This window comes from Ursus americanus, chromosome 1, assembly GCF_024610735.1.
Source record: "Ursus americanus isolate L20-20 chromosome 1, mUrsAme1.1.p, whole genome shotgun sequence".
NCBI lineage: Eukaryota > Metazoa > Chordata > Mammalia > Carnivora > Ursidae > Ursus > Ursus americanus.
Window position 1 is genome coordinate 35,053,722 of NC_142127.1, and position 20,919 is coordinate 35,074,640.

The 20,919-nt window shown below is 34.9% G+C and overlaps 1 protein-coding gene across 1 annotated transcript in view; it reads left to right on the top strand.

The window, feature by feature from the left end:
- Positions 1–20,919, top strand: part of KCNJ3 (potassium inwardly rectifying channel subfamily J member 3) — a 148,908-nt gene that overhangs the window by 11,842 nt on the left and 116,147 nt on the right. The window lies entirely within an intron of this gene.

Below are 20,919 nucleotides of genomic sequence, written 5' to 3' on the forward strand. Positions count from 1 at the left end.
TCTAGTCTAATTGCAAAGTTGGATTTCCTATAATCATAATTTTTTAAAAAGATTTAAGGTTAAAATAAATTCAGGGTAATTAGTGAGCTGCCTAAACCAGCATGCATACATATTCTTGCCTTGGGGATGGTGGTTCGGGGTGTCATTGGTAGAGCTTTGATACACTGCTATGTGCAACCTCAGTGGAAAATTCCCTGTGCGTGCCTGTGCTAAAGCAGCATTTTAATTTCAAAGTGGGTCAGTAGATTTCCTCAGCTGAACCTTGACCAAAAAAATTTTTTTAAAGAGATTTCTCTTCCTTTTTTTTTTTTTGCTTCGGTATAGCTAGCTATGTGCTGTATGTTATTCTTTAAGATGCACTATAACATTGGTATGTCCCAAATATTCACAATTTGCTACACTGTGGGGAGAGTAAGGTTACAAAGGAAAGAAACAATACATCAGAGTATATTATTTGGGGTCTGAGTATTGCCCAGTTGGTTTGGAACCTGCTAGATACTTGAGACCAGTATAATATCTATACATCTCTACTCACATGCACACACCCATATATATATATAATAAATGCATGTATATATGCATGTATGTGTGTCTCGAATTTTGCCCTTTCTCCAAGTAATGAAAAAGCAAGAAATATTTTAGCTCTCATTATTTTCTGCCAATATCATTTCAATCTTAAAATGCTAATTATTTTGAAAAACTATAGCAATTTTGAAAGTAACATTGGCAGTGACATGGATATGTTCAAGCTTTATACTAAGGTGGGAGATATTACATAATAAAAAATCTCCCACGATGGTGTAAAGTTTTGTCCAAGGAGCAGGAGAAGGCAAGACTTTTAATCTTTGTACACCTATCACATACCACTTTTCAATTTTAGGGGAGATACTTAATCCCTATAAGCTTCTTTTCCTTCTCTGTAAAGTGAGAATGATGTAATAACCACCTCAGAGCTGCTTGCTGTATTACTATTGTTTTTATTATTAGTGCTCCAGTTTAAAAATTAAGATTTTTAAGGACAGTGAGTAAAGATTTAAATCAGCAATCTATATCTGGAATTTGATTTCTGTGGACTATTTTATGGTTTAAATCCTCCAATTATTTTTTAACTTAAAATCGAATGATGTCATAATATATTTCTAGTATACCATTTATTGATAAATAATGAAACCAATTGCAAAAGTTTTTAGTTCAATAAATCTTTACATTTCATCTTTAATTTTTATTCATCTCATTTAATGAAGTAATAATATATTGTAAGGGCTTAAACAGCAGATGTTGCAATTTTTGATTTATTTCTTGTAGCATCTGTTTCTATCTTTGACACATCTGTTTACTTATTACTTATTGTTATTCTAATCACTGACATGAGTGAGGTTTCTGTTTCACTTGATGGTCTTAGAAATTTTTCATTAGGCCAGTCAGTTGATTGATTGATTGATCTATATATCTATCATCCATCCATCCATCCATCCATTAATTTTTCCTATTTATCCCTAGTTTGTGTTTCTTAAGAATGAGAAAATTTCCCTACAAAACCAGTGCAATTAAGAAAAAATATTAGGAAATTTAACAGTGATAGAATACTACCATTTAGCTCATAGTCCATGCTCAAATTTCATCTGTTGTCCTAGTAATTTCCATCGTAGCTACCCTCCACATACCCCCCACCCCCACCAGACCCATTCAACATCAGATTATGCCCTTCACTTGTTTACTTGTCTCCTCAGTCTCAGGATGGAATAGTTCTTCAGCCTTACTTTGTGTTCTTGACCTTGATACACTTGAACAGCATAGGCCAGGTATTTTGTAGAACATCTCTCAATTTGGATTCATCTGAGGTTTCCTTTTTCATTAACCTTTTGATTTTTGGCTTCTACATATGGGCATCTTAAGAGAATCCTGAAGTGGGTTGTTTTGAAAATATCTCTGTGTATGGACTTAACTGATACATCTTCATCAGATTTCAGAGGATTTTGGTTAATAAATAGTGTCCTACATAAGGTCATTAGGAGTTTGGTACATAAAATTGTTCATTAAGACTGCAGATTTTATCATTTCCTACCCCCCTTTTTTTAAATTTTTCTTTTTTCTTTTCTTTTTGTTTTGTTTTGTTTTGGTAACAATGAACTAGCAGAGAATACTTTCCACAGAAAGTGTGAAAACTTGACTGGAGACTGAATTTCTTATTTTGAGATTGCCATTTATAGAGAAGAGATTAAAATCTGCTTCTTCTTGACCTCTTAATTAAACCTGTTTCTAGATATAATTTAGCAAGACAAACAGCAAAAACATTACTCATAATTTATAGAATTATTTTGTGGAAAATTTATCTGACATTTTGTTTGTGTATGTGCCCTAACTAATTAAATCCCACACTGTTCAAATTCTGTGAAATCTGTCTATATTTCCAGACCTCTCTGAGCCTGGCAAAAATAACAGAAACATTTTTATGTCCATTTGATCATTTATATCTTACTGAGATATATTTAGATTCATCTTTAGGGATGTTTCCTCCTTTATCCTTCCATTCACAATCAAGTTTTCTTTCTCATAATATTTATTGTTCATAATAAAACAGATATAATATTTTAGGATGTTCTGAGATAGCAACAATACCATTTTTACCTCTCATGTTTTTGGTACATAGTCTTATGAATAAACATATACACAGTGTAATTTTCCATCATGTTTAACATTAAAATACTACGTTCATATCATTCATTCATTCATTCATTAAACAAATAATTGAATGTATGCTGTGTGCTTGGTAGTATTTGAACTGTTGGCAATATGGTGGTGACCAAGACAGCCAGAATCTCTTTCCTCATGGAGGTCTTATTCTCAGTGGAGTAGGCAGATGGCAAAACAAGAAAAATAAGTAAGCAAGCTATTATTATCAGGTAAAATATGTCAGGAATTAAAACCACTACAAAACCAGATGATGTGATAAAGAGTGCATCTCGGGGCACGTTAAGTTGACAGAGAGTTCTCTCTGACGTGACACCTAAGCAGAGACCTGACTGTCAAGAAGGCCCTCCTGGGCCTGTCTGGAGAAACAGCATGACCGGCAAGGGTCCTACATTGCGAATCAGCTTGATTAATTCCAGAAACTAAAAGAAGGCAGAGGTGGTTGGAGCAGAGTGAACAATGGGAGAGTGAAGTGAGAGGTCAGAGAGGTGGAGGGGTCATCTCTGCATTACAAATGACTGTGTTGAGCCAATGGGAAGCATTGGGATTTGATTAAAAAGCAAAGCCTGTATTTATAAGGTAGACATCTCAAATTGTGTATAACAAACAAAATACACTTTTTTCCCCCTAGTGGGTTGCCTTGTAGTTTATTTAAAAATGAGTGACCCTAATGCCTTAGAATGCATAAAACTTTAGGCAGTTACCACTTTTTTTTTTTTTTGTATTAGTGGTAATATCCATCTCCCCCTTCCCCAACACACACACACACACACACACACACACACACACACACACACAAAGTTGCTCACTTCACAGGAGTCCTCTGATAAGAATCTTCTGGTCTCTTTTAGTTTTTGCTTCTTCCCATTCCTCTAGTCTCAGCAGGAGTGATGGTGGTGGTGGTGGGAAATGAGAAGCTTCTAATTTCCTTGAAAGTTTTAGCTTTCAGCTCAGAACTCACAATAATTACTTTCCTTACTTCCTTGGAAATACTCCTCAGTGATTAGACTCCAGCATTGGTGCCTTCCTTGCTTCAAATGATTTTGGATTTTCACTCCCAACAAGGAGCACAAGCTTTGCCACTTGGTTAATAACCTTTGCTTCTTTACTGGTCCAGCAAATTCCTAAACCTTTGTTACCTCTAACTCTGGCTCCCTTTGCTTCTTTTCCCAGGAGAGAGAGCACTGCTAGAGGCAAACAGCATTGCAGATTTGGCTCATTAGAACTGGATGCTTTCAAACTTCAATCTGCTCTCTGCTGCTATTTGGCAGGCTTTTTAATTGTCTTTTCTGTACTCCCAGGCTCTCTCCCTGTGGGAGCTATTTTAGACCTTTTCTCTCTTTCCATGCCCCCAGTCCCAGCTGTCCTATCCTTTCCCTGGCATATCATCTCCACCTATTCTATCAAAAAGAATGTGACACTTCAATTTTTATACATTTTTTTTTTTTTACTCTCCTTATCCTTTTCTCATAATTGTCTTCTCTTTCTCTTTCTGGGTGTCTGTGTGGAAAAATGTTCTTATTCTTCTCAAAACCGTGTCCCTTATAGCTAGTTCTGCCTCCTCCTTCCACCCCACCCTGCTGGTGGCTCAAGCTTCTATAATTAACATATCTAATACCTAAAATCCTGTTGACTGTATTGGCTCCAAGACATTTCCAGCTCTTTGAAAAGATACAAAACCCATTATTTGTCCTTTTATACTCAAGGTTCTTCCCTGAATTCAGAGACATCACGTTCTCCCTCTCTTTCTTTTTCTGCCTCTTCTAGTTTGTGTTTTCCAATAGTTCCTTGTATCCTGCCTCACTGCCTCCTCCTCTTTCCTGTAAATGTTAATCTCTGCCATTGCCTTCTTTCTTTTCAAATCTAGATACTCACCTCCCCCCCCTTTTTTTAATATATTCACAAAATACAAGTCCACCATTCCTTTTATCTTCAGCTATGAAATCTCTCACCAGTTATAGTCTTGTAGTTATTGTTAATTTCCAGGACACTTTCCTTACTTGGATGCCACTGTTTTAATTCAGAGTCAGCTTGTCCAAATACCAAATCATCATCTTACATTCCGATTACATCCCTATTTTGGACAGTTTGTCGCTATTAGTGTTGGTAGTAGTATCTCAGACCCCCCCCCCCCACTTCTTTCCCTTTTGAGATCCAATTGTTCATTCCACAAATTGCTATTGAATAACTATGGTAGGCTAAACACTATTCTGACCCTAGGGGACACATTAGTTAACAACAACAACAAAAATTCCAGCCCTTGTGGGTACATATATTCTTATGTAGGAAACAGAAAACAAAATGAAACGTTTCATCTGGAATGTTGAAAGTGATCAGTGCTGTGGAGAAAATAAAGCAAGGCAAGAGGGATTGGGAGCATTGGCAAATAAGGGTGGGCTGCAATGAGAAGGTGAACTTTGAGACCAAACACCGCATCTTAAGTAGAGCTGAAGAAGGGCATTGCAGGTGTGGGTATTAGTAAAGGCTCCAAAGGAGCAGGGTACTGGTTGCCCCTCTCTCTTATTGATGTCTCTCAATTCAATTCTTCTTTAAGCCCAGATAATAATCCTTCTAAATCACAGTACTTGTCTCAGGAGTGGATTTAGGATCTCTGCTTACATGCAGATTACACACTATTGCCCAGCAAATTTGCTTACAACACTACTTCCATGATATATCTGTGCTCAAAAATCCCGGAAGACTGCCATATCAAAATGCGTGTGTTTCTTCCTGAGAAAATTAGGCTGTTCTTCTTTACTGTAATGTCCATACACTTATGCTCACTCTTGACTCCCATGTCTACTGAAATACCATTTTCACTGCCATATTTATTCAGTCTTCCCTGAATATGTTTTTCTTTAGTCTATACTTTTCTTTAATAATTCACTTTAAAAAGCTGTTTTTACTAAGAAAGGGTTATTAAATACATGCTCATTATAGAACAGATAAAAACCACAAATATGCAAAATAAAAGCTGCTCAATTTCAACCACTATACTGTTACCTTATTGGTCATTAACCTTTCAGGTGTCTGCATTCAGATATATTGTCAATATGCTACATGTGCTGTTTTATAACTTAGTTAATGTATAATATATTATTAACATCTTTCACATCAAATTATAATTCTACACCATTAGTTTCAATGGCTTTATTGTATGCTAATGTATGCTTTCTCCTAGTCTGAGATTTTTGGGCATTTCCTTTTAATAATGTAAATATTTTAGAGTTCATAGTTTAATTTATTTACCAACAACTTTCTGTAAGTTCCTAGATATGGGATTCTTGGATGAAGAGGCATACAAATCTGTTAGTTTTTAATGTGTATGTTAAGATTGCTATCCGGAAAGTTGGTAATAATTTACAACTGTGAAGGTGCCCATTTCCTCATACCCTTGCCAACAATGGATATTATAATTGATTTTTTTTCTTTCTTTGCCAATCTGACATTATTTTATTCTTTAACATTACTAGTGAGGTTGTATCAATGGGCTACTAGTTTTATTTCATGAATTCTCAGTTCATATTGCTCATTTGCCCTCATTTCCTTTTATGTGTAAGTTACTTGCATAACTAGAACATTCTTATGAGCAACCATGTCACCAGTATACAGTAGTCTGTATACTATTGTAAAAATATTTTCTTTATGTATATATATGTATAATTTTTCACCTTCACACTTATGTGCTTTATTATATCTAAACTTCTAAGACTGATTGAGGACTTTTTTATGGCTATTTATGTAATATTTCATAGATCCCAGTAAACACTTCTGATCTGTTGTTATTTTTAACTGATTTTAATAGAGTTGCTCTCTTTTTATAAGCTTGCTTTCTGAGTCACAAATTGTTTCATACAGGAAATCAATCAATACATGCTTGTTGATAATCCATGTTATATTAAGTGTAAGATAGCATAGAAATGATTAAGGAAGAAGCCCACATCCACAGGGAGAAAGAAGTTGAGTCACACTGCGTATTAACAGTGTATGCTCAAACAGATGTGTGTCAGGCCTATGTAGGGTCCTAGAATAGTGATGACTGATGGATTTGTTCTTAAGAAGGTCTGAGAAGGCTGTCCCTAGAGGAAATGGCATGAGCTGAGACAGGAAGTGGAAGCAGAAGGTCATCAGGTGGGTAAAAATTGCTGGGCATTCTGGCCAGAGGGACAGAAAGTGAGACTTCATTTTGTTGAGTCGAGTGATTTGGTATGGTCAGAGTATAGAAGAGTTGGAGGGGAACTGGCTGGGGAGGAACCCATCTGTGAGTTATAATTTGGACCTGATTCCACAGGCAATAAATCCCTTGAAAGATTTTAAGCAGTAAGATGCCATGATCATATTTGCATGATTGAAAGGTCTTTCTGGTTGCAGGTGGAGGATGGATTGAATGGGGCTGAGACCGGAGACAGATCAGTTATTAGGCTGTTACAGTAGGCCAGACCAGAGGTAATTGGGTCCTGAGTGAAATTGTCTGGCTCAGGCAGCTATGTGACTGTTGAAAATAATGGAAAAAAGCCTCTGGTTTCAAAGCTGTTAGTTGTGATTAGACAGGAATGGGGAAAGGGCCCCAGGATCCTTTCCACCGAAGTTCTGCAGACTACTTAGAAGCAGAGGCACCCAAAGAAACAGAAAGATAGAGAAAAATATATAAAACAGCACAAATAAGACATTGGCTCTTCTCCTTACTAGTTAAAAACAGTTTGAAACTTTCTAATGAATAAATCACAGAGCAGAAGTTCAACTTTGAAAAATTGAGATGTGCCTCTAATTTTCCCCTACACTATTTAACTTTATTAATTATAATTAATCATTACACTATTTAACTTTTTAATTGTAATTAATCATTAGTCGTCAGTGATCTGTCAGAAAATAGTGATCAGCAACCCCCCTCATAGTAACTGTAAATGAGGTCTTCTGACCATTGGGAATTTTATTTCTCCTTCCTCATTGCAGGTTCTAAGTCACTAGCGTTGAGCTCCTCATAACTGTTGTAGCCAGGACCTAAATCAAGGGCGGCTTGTTTAACTCTTTGGTTTTCTTGTTCCTGCCCAGATTGCTGTCACCTTTTGAAGTAATTTTTCATACCTTATCAGCTAAAAGCCCATGATATTTGGATCTGTATATACTGGAAATGTCAAAGTACATTCCTCCCAGTAACTTCTATGATTAAATATTTGTTAAGTATTTATTGCTTCTTCATTGTGATTTTTTTCTTCCTTTTTTAGACACCCTTTTTCGGTAAATTGTTGAATCAAAATAAAGCTCAAATTTTAGGGTGCCATGCTTCTTTTTTTAATCGAAGGCCTTAATTTTCACGAGCAATTCCTAAATGAAATCCAACTTTATCAGAATTTTCTTTTGATAGGCTATTGTAGGGGTCTTTAATGTGCTTTATAAACTTAATGCCTAAATGCTGAAACAAGACAGTTGAATGCTTTCTGAGGCATGGGGCTTTCAGTGCTAAAATCAAGAGTCCTGGGACGCCTGCGTGGCTCAGTTGGTTAAGCGTCTGCCTTCAGCTCAGGTCATGATCCCAGGGTCCTGGGATCAAGTCCTGTACTGGGGGGCTCCTTGCTCCGTGGGAGCCCACTTCTCCCTCTGCCTCTGCCTGCGACTCTGCCTGCGACTCCCCCTGCGTGTGCGCGCTCTCTCTCTCTCTGATAAATACATAAGATCTTTAAAAAAAAATAAATTAAAAAACCCAGGAGTCCTGAGCAAAATGGGGTATTTGGTCATCCTACTCAATAGTCAGGAATGTTAGTTACGCCTTCCTAAATGCCTGCTTCAATTTAATTGAGAAGTTTACTTTATTTAATAGTGGACTAGGTTTTTTTCAAACTCATGATTGGAGTTACCCCACCATTTTCTTTACTCCGCCTTTGTCAGCACTGGAGTCCCAAAAATGCTTTTTAAGAGTATTTTCACATATGTTATTTTCTTGATCATTTTTACTGCTGTATTTTATAGAACGTTTAATTAATACAATCGTAGCATATTAGATGGAAGTTTCTCATTTGCTTTGCAGGAGGTTGGTCTGGGTTAATTCCTGGGGGTAAGGTGGGTTAGGGAGGGTAAGACAAATTTGTTAGAATCTAACCTATGGCTGATATGAATAAAGTAAGTCAGCAAACTTTATAGATAATCTACCTAATTGTTAAATATAGGTAGGAGAATTATAATTGGGTAAAGCAGTTTTGGATAAGATGTGGCATAGTCCGATGACCAGGAACTTCACAGTTTAAACATTTACCAAATCACCCTCAGAGATTTTTCAGTGTGAAGTTTTGGGACTGTGTGTGTTGAAATCCCATGGTATACTTATTAAAATAGTGACTTCTGGGCTTCTGCCTACATTTACGGTGTTCAAATGTCTAGTGTTTGTGGCTCAGGAAATTTGCATTTTTATAAGCACCCAGGTGATTCTTACTGAGAACATTACATTTTGAGAATGCCTCAATCCAGCAACTAGGAAAGCCACTTATAGCTACTGAATTAACTACCCCAACTACAGTATCTTGGCCTAATCCACCACACTGACATGTTGTAAAAATGAAACCTTAGCTCTTTAAATTTCTGAGGTCTTCAGAGATGAAGCATTGTGTCAATTCAGACTGTACTGATCAATGTAGCCATATGCAAATTAATATGGGTAGAAAAGCAGTGAAAATCAGGAGTATGAATTAAAATGCATTGCTACACATCATCAGAAGCAAGAACAAGATGTGATAGCTGTTGTGGAACATCGTGTGAAGATGTAGTATAAATGCCAAGCAAGGATGTTAGTGCCATTTACTGATGGAGAGAATTCTGATCACTGGAATTGCAACACATGTATTAGACCAGAACACTGTCTGTGGTTATTTTTTGTTTCATAGGAGCGAATATCATTTTGCTTGCTGTAAAGTTCAAAAGAACAATTTCACAATTGTATACTAAGACTAACACAGGCTCTTAGTCATTAGAGCTGAACTATTTGAGAGTTTTCTGGGATAAATTTTATAGAGATTGCAGAGATTAAATATGAATGTAAATATGTTTTTTAATAACAGGTGGTAATGAGTGCATATGACCTGAGATCCAGGTAGACTGAGTTTATTTTGACAAATCAGGATCACCAGGCACAATTTGACACAGCTTCGTTTCGATTAGTTAGTACTTTGTGATTTCTATGCCGTAGGCTCTGTCTGAAAAAAAACTAAGATCATTGGCCCATTTGGCTCAGGAGAGCTTAGAACTGAAATTCAAGTAGAAAGTCCTTGTGGCTCTTGAAAATAAATGTTGAATGAGATAAAAGTCATATAAAGTTATTGTATAAATGATGGTATTTTAATATCTATTAATGATGATAACAGAACGCTGTCACAAAATTGATAAGGTCCTGTCTGGGGCAGAGGAGTAAGGAGGAAAATAATTTTTTTGTTGTTCAAAGGTGACTTACTCTTGGAGCATTACCTTCATTGTATTGATTATGTATGGGTCGTATTTGTTGAACCTCCTGTGCCAAAAATATACTCATAGCCTGAGAATAGCTCATGATCCATTCCTGCTGCCTAGTTTAGAGAAGAGTGATGTCTAGACCATTTCAGAGAGATAATTAGATCTTAAAGGCTTTTGGAGAAAGAGCATCTTAGTCTCCCTTAAATTACTGTCAAACAGTTTTGGTATGCCTCTAAATTAATTTTTAATATCATTTAAGCCCTTTATTTTATTTTAATTTTATTTTTATTTTAGATTTCTTGTCATTTAAGATGGAAAATGTCCTGTTCTTAGATTTCAGAGCCATCTTTAGTCACATGCAGTACCAACTCGGTTCTGTACCTCCACATTTAGATACAGGTGTAATCGGATTTCTTAAAAGGACAACTTTCTTCCAGATACACATAATATGAGGGGATCAGTTTGGGAAGGGACGAGTGCGTGGTGCTTTGATGACTAGAGAAGGTTTAGACCTTATGAACTGAATGTCTGTTTGTGTATGAGCTCTCAACATTTTTTTTTTTTTAGTACTTTCTCTGTGCTGAAGGTTTACTTTCTGACTCATGCTCCTGATTCAGCAGTTCCCCAGAAATGGCTCCAATCCTTCCATATTTGGCAGCACTACTTAGAGAATGTAGAAAGAAAATGATGTAGCCTCTTTGTATATGTGTATTTATTCAGATTAGCATTATCGGTTCCAAAAATGTCTTCACATGTGTTATCTGTTTCTTCCTGGTTTTGCTTTGCTCTACATTTCTCCCAGTGGCCTTTTTTTCAAATATGCTTCATTACTCTCCATTTTGCATTTTTATACATGAAATGCAAAGCTTTCCTACATGTATAAGGCTTATTCTCTTCATGTAGTTAAGATTTTAATATGTTATAGCCTGTAAATTGTAGGTTGCTAATGCTTCACAATAGTCCTTTAGGATGAAGTTTAAGTGTTTTAAGTTTTTCAGGCTAACTCGCTAAAATTGAGGACAGACTTTCATCCAGAACTTTTTATGTCCATCCAATGCAGTAAACTGATGGTCTTTTGCTTTTAATTCAGTTATTGAATATTGTTTAAATTCAGTCTAGCCAAGCTGAATTTTGCTTATCTTTAAATGTGTCTAAAATGTACTATAGGAAGGCCCCGAACCTTTATAGAGTGCCCTCTTATCTTCCAAGTTCTACTAGACCAGTAGTACAGATACCAGTTAAAATATTATTTCTTATTCAAATTGACCATTTAATTATATGTGCCTGATATGATGTCTTTCCTGGTTTGGAGATGCTTGGGAAAATCTAATATGCTACTTTTAGCTTTGAAGAAGCATATTTCCTCCTTTACACTGGAAATCATAACAACATCGGAACCGGAAAAAGTTGAGAGGAAGAAGAAAAGAGACACATTCATGATTTTTGAAACAACTGTCATATAATTGAATAGTAGAATTGGAATGATAGAATTACAAAGATAAAATGCTTCTTAGTGATAATCTAGTTAAAACTTTCCATTTTAGGGAAATGGAAAGCATGATTCAGTGAGGTAAAACAACTTGCTTATCTTTTCAGAAGCAGTTGGTGGAACAGTCTGGAATATGCTTTTGTGCTTTGACTTTTATTCTGGCATTCTCATTGCTAACAATGATTCAGTTATTTAAATGCATTTCTGACTTCTCTAATTTAGCATAATTTATAATGATGGAGACTATATTTTGTTAAGACATGTCAAGGATTTTCTATTACTGGGGTCGAAGTTTTAGATCAGATCAGCTAGTTGCTTAGCTGAGCAGAGGGGAGGGCAATCAATAGATTTATGCCTTATAAATCGGTCTGGTCTTGAACAGCATTGCCAAGTCCTTTTTTAGGCAAATACAATAAGAGAAAGAGAAGACTTGCTATGTTTCAGGCCCTGAGTGATATTCATATGGCTAAAGACAGAGTACATATGGGGTAATGGAGTGACGGGGTTTCAGATGATGGTCGTAGAAAAGTGAAGGCTGGAAAATATAGTACCTTTAAGTCATGTATGTGTTTGTACTTAGTTGTTGTGAGTAATTGGGAGCCACAGATGGCTTTTAAGCAGGAAAGTGACGTGATCACAATTGTATTTTAGGAAAAATAATCACTCTGGCTGACCATGGGCAAAAACAGAGATTGGTGGATCTGTTAGGGTGCTATTGCAGTAATTCAGATGAGAGTTGGGAATCTGTTGCTTAAGGAAATTGGGAGAAGCACCCACTTTTGACTAGATTATGAAGGAAGATTTGTTGAGAACTTGAAGTTTATAAACTTTCCTGTTGCCCTTGATGAAGTTTGATGCCTGAAGATGAAGGAGAAGATACCAGTGAAGAAAGAGTGTAGGCTTGGGGTGTGAAGATGCAGGGACTACATAGCCCAAGAGCTTCCAACTTCATATTTGACTGAAGCGTGTGATGTAGGAAGTATGGGTAAAAGGTAAGGGCGGAGAGGTGAGAGAAGGTTGTGGATGGCCGAGAGTGCCAGGACTTCAATTTATCAGACAGAGAAAAAGGCAGTACAGGTTTTGAGCAGATGATCAAAAACTACAATGAGGCTTGTACTTAAGATATCCAGATTATAATGTATAAAATAAACAATACTGTATATAACATTGTCTTTCTCACTTCATTTAGCTTTTGAAAAGACATTTTACATCAGTGTGATATGTACATTTTACATATCAGATGAGATACGCTAAATTATTTTTTTAAACAAAAGTTGCACAAATTTATTTTAAAAAATGTTTAGATATTTAAAATGAATTTGTCTTTAACATCATCTTTTAAAGATCCTCTACACAGCGATATGAAAAATAGTGTTAAATTAGAAGTGGAATTTAAAAACATTTTTTAGAAGAAATCTGTGAAGATATTCAAACTCATTCAATTATTCATTTGTACTCTAGTGTAACATGAAGTTCTAGAGGCTTTGAATTAAGCCCCGTTTGTCTTTCAGAGTTCTTTAAGAAATAATATTATGGCTCTGTGAAGAAAAAAATCTCAGAAATTTGATATGTGTTAAAATTAGATGAACACTTTGAAAATAAAATGACAAATTTTATCATATGGAGATCAGTCTATTAGTGATAATATCCAATTAAAAGATACTATGAGTATCTGAAATTACAAAATGTCGATGTCTGTGTACATATATGTCTTCTGATGAGCACATCTAAGGTTAACCAAGAGTTGCTATTATGACCATTATTGCTATTATGTTATTATTATTTTGATCTGTGTTGTTGTAAGAGTAACAATTCAGTAGGTACTGAATATAGACAAATTCTGAACTATTTTTAAAACAAATACATTTCAACTTGATTTGGGGGAAAAAAAGATCTAGATAAGTCCATTTTTCCAAGGGCTGAAGGATTTTCTTCTGCTGTGTTACCAAGGTCGATCTAAGTTGTTATGTATTTCCTACTCAGGCAGTGGCTTTTACTCTGCAAGCAAAAGTGAGTAGAGAGCAAAACCTTGAAAAGTGCCTCCTTCTCTAACTCATTTCATTTCTGAAATAATGCCAGCAGTTATATGCCATAGGAATGGGTTGATTGTTTTTGTGCGTTAAATTTGCTATGCCCCTATATAATACTGTTTCAAGTTGGAAAATGAGGATCTTAACTGGTCGGGAGAATAAAATCTGACGTAATGGGTGAAAGTAAATTCTATATTACTGTTACATTACCCATGTAATGTAACATTCTTTATAAATATAAGTAAATTCACATTCTTTATAAATATAAGTAAAATGTTACTTTTTTTTAAACCTACATATATATTTTAATGCAGAGCTGACACACAGAGAAGTATTATCTGACTCTGAAGAGTTTTTAATGACTCATCTGGGCTTTTAATGTTTCCCATAGGAGATTCTTTTGCTGCTTAATGGTCCATGTTTCAAAATAATTTTCTTACATTTAAAAATCTCCTTTGAGAAATATAATTTCATTGGTAATAACATCCTCTATAGCCTTTTTTTTTTTCAAAATCAAATCCTTCATATTGTTACTAGTTTGATCACATTCCTGCCCTGTCATTCACTAGTCACACAATAAATGTTTTTTGTTTGTTTTGTCTTCAAAATTATCTTTTGGTGACTTATCTTCTACTTGTTTCTACTTTTTATATCTTGCATCCTCCACCAACTAACTGGGTGTTTTGGGCAGATTTTTTTTTTCTTTGAAAGTTTCCTTTTATTTTGGAAATGGTAATAATACATATCCTCTCCTCTTTCCTTACCACTCAAAGACCTGCTGTATAGACCATGCATTGCAGAATTCAAGCCCTGTATAGGAAAACATCTTCAAACTCATTGTGTCTGCTCTTTTTCACTCCCCACCCCACCCCCGTGCCACCTATTTAAAGACATGAATTTTCCTGGTTCTGTTACAATGTTTTTCTTTAGAAATAATTAATTTTCTGTGTCAAACTATTTCACTAGCTCTTGACAATACCCTTGACTTCCCATTTTTATTAAATATTTGTTATTATCCATAAAGATCTGCCAATAATCTGAAAATTAATATATGGAAAGGGTATAAACTACATTTATTCAAAAACTGTATCTTTCAGTGTTCAGAGAATATTGTAGGTCTTTTTATATAGTTTCTCACATTGAGAAATTGGTTATATTGAAAACTTCTGGAGTGCAGAGGTTATACATGGTATTTTTTAAAATAGCATTTAGAATAGTCTTATACCTACATGGCTGGCTACTATGGTAGAAAGAACTCTGAGTTAGAAGCCAGTTCTGCCCCTAACTGGCCATGTTATGTTTACTAAGTCCAATAATGTTCTTGAGTAAATTCTTTTATTTATAATATATAAATAACATTGCTTGTCTGGTTTTTGCTAAGGCAAAGGGAAATTAATATTTTATGAAAATATAAAGTTCCATAATATGTAAAATATAATGATTTTGATGAATGAAAATTACTTAAACATCATTTTTTCATGTCATTTTTCAACTTCTTAGTATCTCATTTATGTCATTATTGTTCAGGTGTATTTCTTTAACTCCTTTGATTGTACCAAAATTTCAATAGTACTTTGTGCCCTTGCATATATGTTTAAGAATAATACAATCTTGGTTATTTATTGTGACCTCTTTTTTTTATTTTAATGACAGTGTAGTGATAGCCAGTAAAACCACTGACACCCTTGACATTGTTTATTCTCTATAGAAATAGCCTTATGGTTTACTTTTGTCTACCATGTTATGTGCTCATCTTTATGTATTTTAAAACACTCTGGTCTGAGGTTGGAGTAGCCACATAATTCTCTGGACCACTTTTTATTGATCTCAGTTTGAAAGGGGAATATCAAAAAGATCATATATTTTCAAAACTTTGGTGATGTTACAGTAAACTTCTTCTCTGTTAATTTACCACAGGTTTTATCTCACTTTCTGGGAATTTGTATGGTGGGTTCTTGAAACCCCTAGAACAAATCTGTCATGCTTAGTAAAAGATTCAGTATTTGAAGAGTTGATTTACTGTAGAAGAAGGTGTTGCATGATGTTTCAACCTGCTGATTTTAAAATATGTCAGGTGTTAGAGGAGATTGGGCTATTGCATTTGAGAGAATATGTGTACACAGTGATGACAGATATAGACTTCAGAGTCAGATTGTCTGGTTTTAGAGTCTATATGCCATGTATTTACATGATTCTGGGCAAGTTGGTTAATTTCCCTTTCCTTGATATCTTCATATGTAAAATGGAGGTAGAAATTATTTCTATATCTTTTTTTGTCATGGGGATTAAACTAACTATATTAAAGTAAGACACTATAATGAGTATGCTTAGTATATTATCTAGCACTTAAGGGTTACCTAATAAAATTAGTAACTGTTATCAATATCATCAAAAGAATTAATAATAGAGAGTTCTTAGTTGAACACATTTTTGGAGAATAATAATGTATTAACATATGTAATATATACCAATATCATTAGACTAATTCTCTAAAACTGTTGACCAGAGATGGGCCCTTACGTGAATTACAGTGCAGTTTTATTAATAAGTACCAGAAATGAAGGCTTCCTCGGTTCCAGCAGGTTTTTAATGGACAAGTGCAGGTTTAGCATAACTAGAATGAGTTGAAATTGTATTTATTTATACCAGGAAGGATTGCATGCAAAATTTATAGTTCTTACACTTACCTTTGCCAGCCAGACATAGAGTAATTTCACCTGTCCTTTAATTAAATGCTGTAAAATGTCATGGAATGCTAACGAGAGTAAGGGCCTTTCCTTTAACTAAGTCATGGTCATTTAATTAAGTTCCTTTAGAACTGGTCCATGAGCCTATATATAGTGTCCAACATTCAGAATATCTCTCTGAGATCTTATTTTATTAGCAGCTGTGTATTTCAGTCATAATTGACTTAGGCCTTTTTAAAAAATTATTATACTATATTTTTAAAGGTATTTTTCAATAGCTTAATCCTTTTATAAATCATCACCCGTGAAACAGTATATTGGCCTATAATGACTGCCAAAAATGTTAATATTGTGACTTCTCATCATCCATGAGAAGCAAGGACTGGGGACTAACCACTACATATCTAGAGTAATATGCACTATATAAATTGTTTTTAAAACATGGTGAATAAAAGTAACTAATGTTTTATTATAAAGTATATCCTAATGAATTAATTTTAAATCAGAAAGCTTGATTTATATTTGCAATATGTTTCCTCCTAAATGAGCTTGTATGAATTAGGCTGATTTGATTGCAAATAGTAGAAAATCCAACCAACAGTGACTTCAACTGTTAGAGCTTTATTTTTTACCTGTAACGATACGTTCAGAGCATGCAGTCAGGCTGGTCCAGCTGCTCCAGGGTGTCATCAAAGACCCTCCTGGAGTCCTGAGATCCCTCCAGTCTTCCTGTGCTGCCATCTTCAACATTTGTCTTTCCTCCTAGTGGTCGTGAGGGCTACTGCACCTGCAGGTGTCGTTTCAGTTTCAAGTGGAAAGAATGGGGAAGAGGAAAGGCCAACAGAGCTAGGGAGGTTTCGTTGTTGTATTCAGGAAAGACATTTCCTAGGGAAATTTCTCTCCATTGCATTGCTCTGAACACCCTCTGACTCCCTTGCCCCAACCAGAAAAGTTTTAGGAATTGATTGCTTTTAGCTGTACATAATTTCTTGAATTAAGTAAGGTGGGTTGTTTTTTTGTAATTTTTTTTTTTTTTGGTAAGAATGATGGGATGGGAGAATGAATAATCTCAGAAAAAAGGAAATCCTTGCTTCACCAAATTTTAAAGGTTATGTGAATAGGCAATATAATGAAAAGTATGGATTTTAAATATTTCTTCTACTACTTAAAAATGCAAAGAATCAAATGCAAGAGGTTTATATTTTCCCTGTAAGAGCTAATGTAAAAGTAAGAAAAATCAGTGGTAGAGGAGTATTAAAATTATTCAGTCTAGTCATTTGGTGTTGACATACAATTTTTTTTTTTTAAATAAGAAATAAGGCTAAGGTCTAAGGAAAGAAAAGTAGCATAAACTTTTTTTTTTTTACAGTCTCATTAATTATACAGCAATAAATGTTAAAGCCCATATAAAATATTATGGAAATATCCAATTTTATGTTATTCTTAATCGTGCTTTCATACAAGGAACTTCTCCCCCCTAAACATATTCTAGTTTGAATCTCATCACAGATTAAAAATGTACTTCCAGTAGATGGTTCTTTATCTACAAGGCATTGCTAAATCATATCCTCCAATAAGCTGCAATTACTCCGTACTTGTGGTGCAGTGGGTCTACTAAAACTTTAGATCATATTTAAAAAGTAATTTGGCATATTTTTTTTTCTGAAAAGGGAAAAATGTGTAATTCGTTTAACTCTATGGTGTGATTCATATACCTAAACACCAGTGGGTATAGAAGGACATGGAATAAAGAAGTGCCCTGTAGAGGAAAGTATGATTAAATGCTCCTGAGAGTTCGAGGTCAAGGCAGCCCATTCAGATGAAATGTCACTTCACTAGGATTTTAAAAGATGAATAGCATTTTACTAGCAGCAAGAGCAAAGGCTTGAAGGACTGAGGCAGTGTGGTATCATTTGGGTAGCTACGTGCCCTTCCATAAGGGACTTGAAATAAGAGATGGAGTTGTCAGATAATGAAGCTATTCAAATGGCATCTTTGAGATTAGCAGAATTCTGGACCATTTTAAAGATTCAAATGCATATCTTAAAATGACTAGCTTCTGTTGCCTCTTTCCTTTGTGCTTTTTGCCAAAGTACCTATACTAATTTAGCTATTTTGTGAATAAGAGAATTTACCTGGTTAATTCAAGACAAATTTTAAAAATACTTGTGTTATATACATACTTGACTTGTTCTGAATAAGCCAGATAACTTCTTTGGGTATCTTTTAAATATATATATATATATAACTAGTGCCTCTTGTTTATAGAATTAGTGTCATGACCATATTTATGCATTACTGTCTTATATAGTTGTTGTCAAATGAAATTACCTTTTCAAACAGGAGACAGGGATCTTGCTCTGGGGGAAAATTGTCTCTCAGTACTTTTTCAAATAAAACAATTCAATTCTTTTTTTATTTTTTTTATTTTTTTTATTTTAGTGGAGGGAATTCCTGGATCAACCCATGCATTCTCAGACAAACATTTTTTTTTTTCTACTAAATGAGTTGTCACGATGAAAATGTTAATTCATTTCAGGGAGTCTTTGTGTGCCAAAAAGTCAGCCTCATGCTCCACTGACATGTCGTGCTAGTACAGTTACAGTGCATTGATTATCATGTGCCAGGAAAGAGGTTAAACACATTGAAATATGCCTTTTGTTTACTCAACAACCTCCACACGAGTTAAGCAGTATTTTTTTCGTATCTGTGGATGAGGAAACAATCTGAGAGTATTTGCCTTTTATATGTCAAAGTCTTCTTTTAAACCTTGTGAGATAAGCCAAGATACCTATTTAATAGGTTAAAAAGTGCTAGTCGTACGATTTATTCGTTGTTCCTGCCATTATGAAACTATCTGTAGAAGCACAACTTGTCAAGAAATAAGTTTTGCACCTTGTCTTGTTTTGCATATCTTTGTATTTTAAATTTCTCAATGTCCTAGATATCCCAGGACAATTTTGTTGCTATGAAATTTGTCATTGTTTCCTAATTAGCATAGCATTTATGTGTTGTTTTTTCCTCTTTTTCGACCCTCACTTCCTTTTCTTCATGGCAGTCCATACTTTTCTTACCCACTGGTGTTTAGGTAAATGAAAGACAATTCCAAACTTCAGTGGACTCTTCAGAAACATAAAAACATCTTACAGGGTCATATTTTGGAATAGGAGTCAAAAGATTTGTGGCTTTAATCATTTTTCTCCTTTGTATCACCACTTGGTTTGAAGTTTTTCCTGGACAAAATGCCAGGCTGGCATCCCAAGTACCTCATTAGCTGTTCATCTTTGCATTGTTTCACTAACTGCCCATCAAAATTCACTGTGTGGCTCTGGGCCTGCTAAGAACAATGGGGCAAGATAGCATTCAGAAGCATGATGTGATCTGTATTATTTACAGATCGCTTGAAAGCACTAGGGATTAATCAAGGATGGAAAGTACAAAAACACATTTAGCTTTTATCAGTCATTTATTTTAAAAAGTGGAAAATAAATCAGATGTTTAGTGCATTTCCAAGAAATAGAGGCCAAGTCTGCCCGGCACAACATTGGAAAAAGCAAACAAATGAAAAATTTCAGTATCGATTTTTGGTTTAGCCTGTTACTGGTACGTGTGCCTTTCGGTTTTCAAAATCCGTTTTCCTTTATTCAGACTTAGAGATTAAACTAGCCGGTTTACCTATAGTAAAAACCCATTTTCTTTTAAAGATTTTATTTATTTATTTGACAGAGAGAGAGACAGCCAGCAAGAGAGGGAACACAAACGGGGAGTGGGAGAGGAAGAAGCAGGCTCCCAGTGGAAGAGCCTGACATGGGGCTCGATCCCAGAATGCCAGGATCACGCCCTGAGCCACCCAGGCGCCCCAGTAAAAACCCATTTTGAGTATTGAAACATTTTATTTTTAGCAGATGCCACTTTACCTTTTCTTTTCATTATAGAATTAATTCTATTTTTTAGTTACTGTATTCTAGCTTTTATTGAATTGGCTATTTTAAACCCAATTCTCAAGTGATTTTGTTTTTACTCTATATTACTTACAAATTTAAATTTAAAAACCATGGATTCTTACCTCCTGCAAAATAATCTACAGTGTTCTGCTTTTCATTGAGATATGATAAACATTTTGGCAAACTCTCAGCTTTGTTTCAGTTGTCCCTTAAAGAGAAAAAGTGTTTTTTCTTTTTTTTTTTCAGGAAAATACAATAAAATATAAATATATCCTCCTGAATATTTTTATCATTTTTATTTTAAGTGGAAGCTGTTTTAGATGGCCGAGGAAGCTTGAGTCAGTGATATCCACCTGTGCTATCTCAGGTGAATGCTTATGTAATAGGGAATTGCATGAAAATTTCCTTATTGCCTTGCATTTCAAAGCTGAAATGACTAAGTGATATGTGCCCTTTATATATAAAGGAGGTGCTTGATATATTTATGTAGGATTTTCAAATAAATACCAAAACTGGTTCATTTACTATTAATGCCCATTGCCAACTTTTATTTTGAAGGGTCTTATTGAGATTTATTAATGTAGAGTATAGCCTCCTGGGGAGTTTGTTATTCTGAAGCATTTGTCCTCCCCTATCCCATA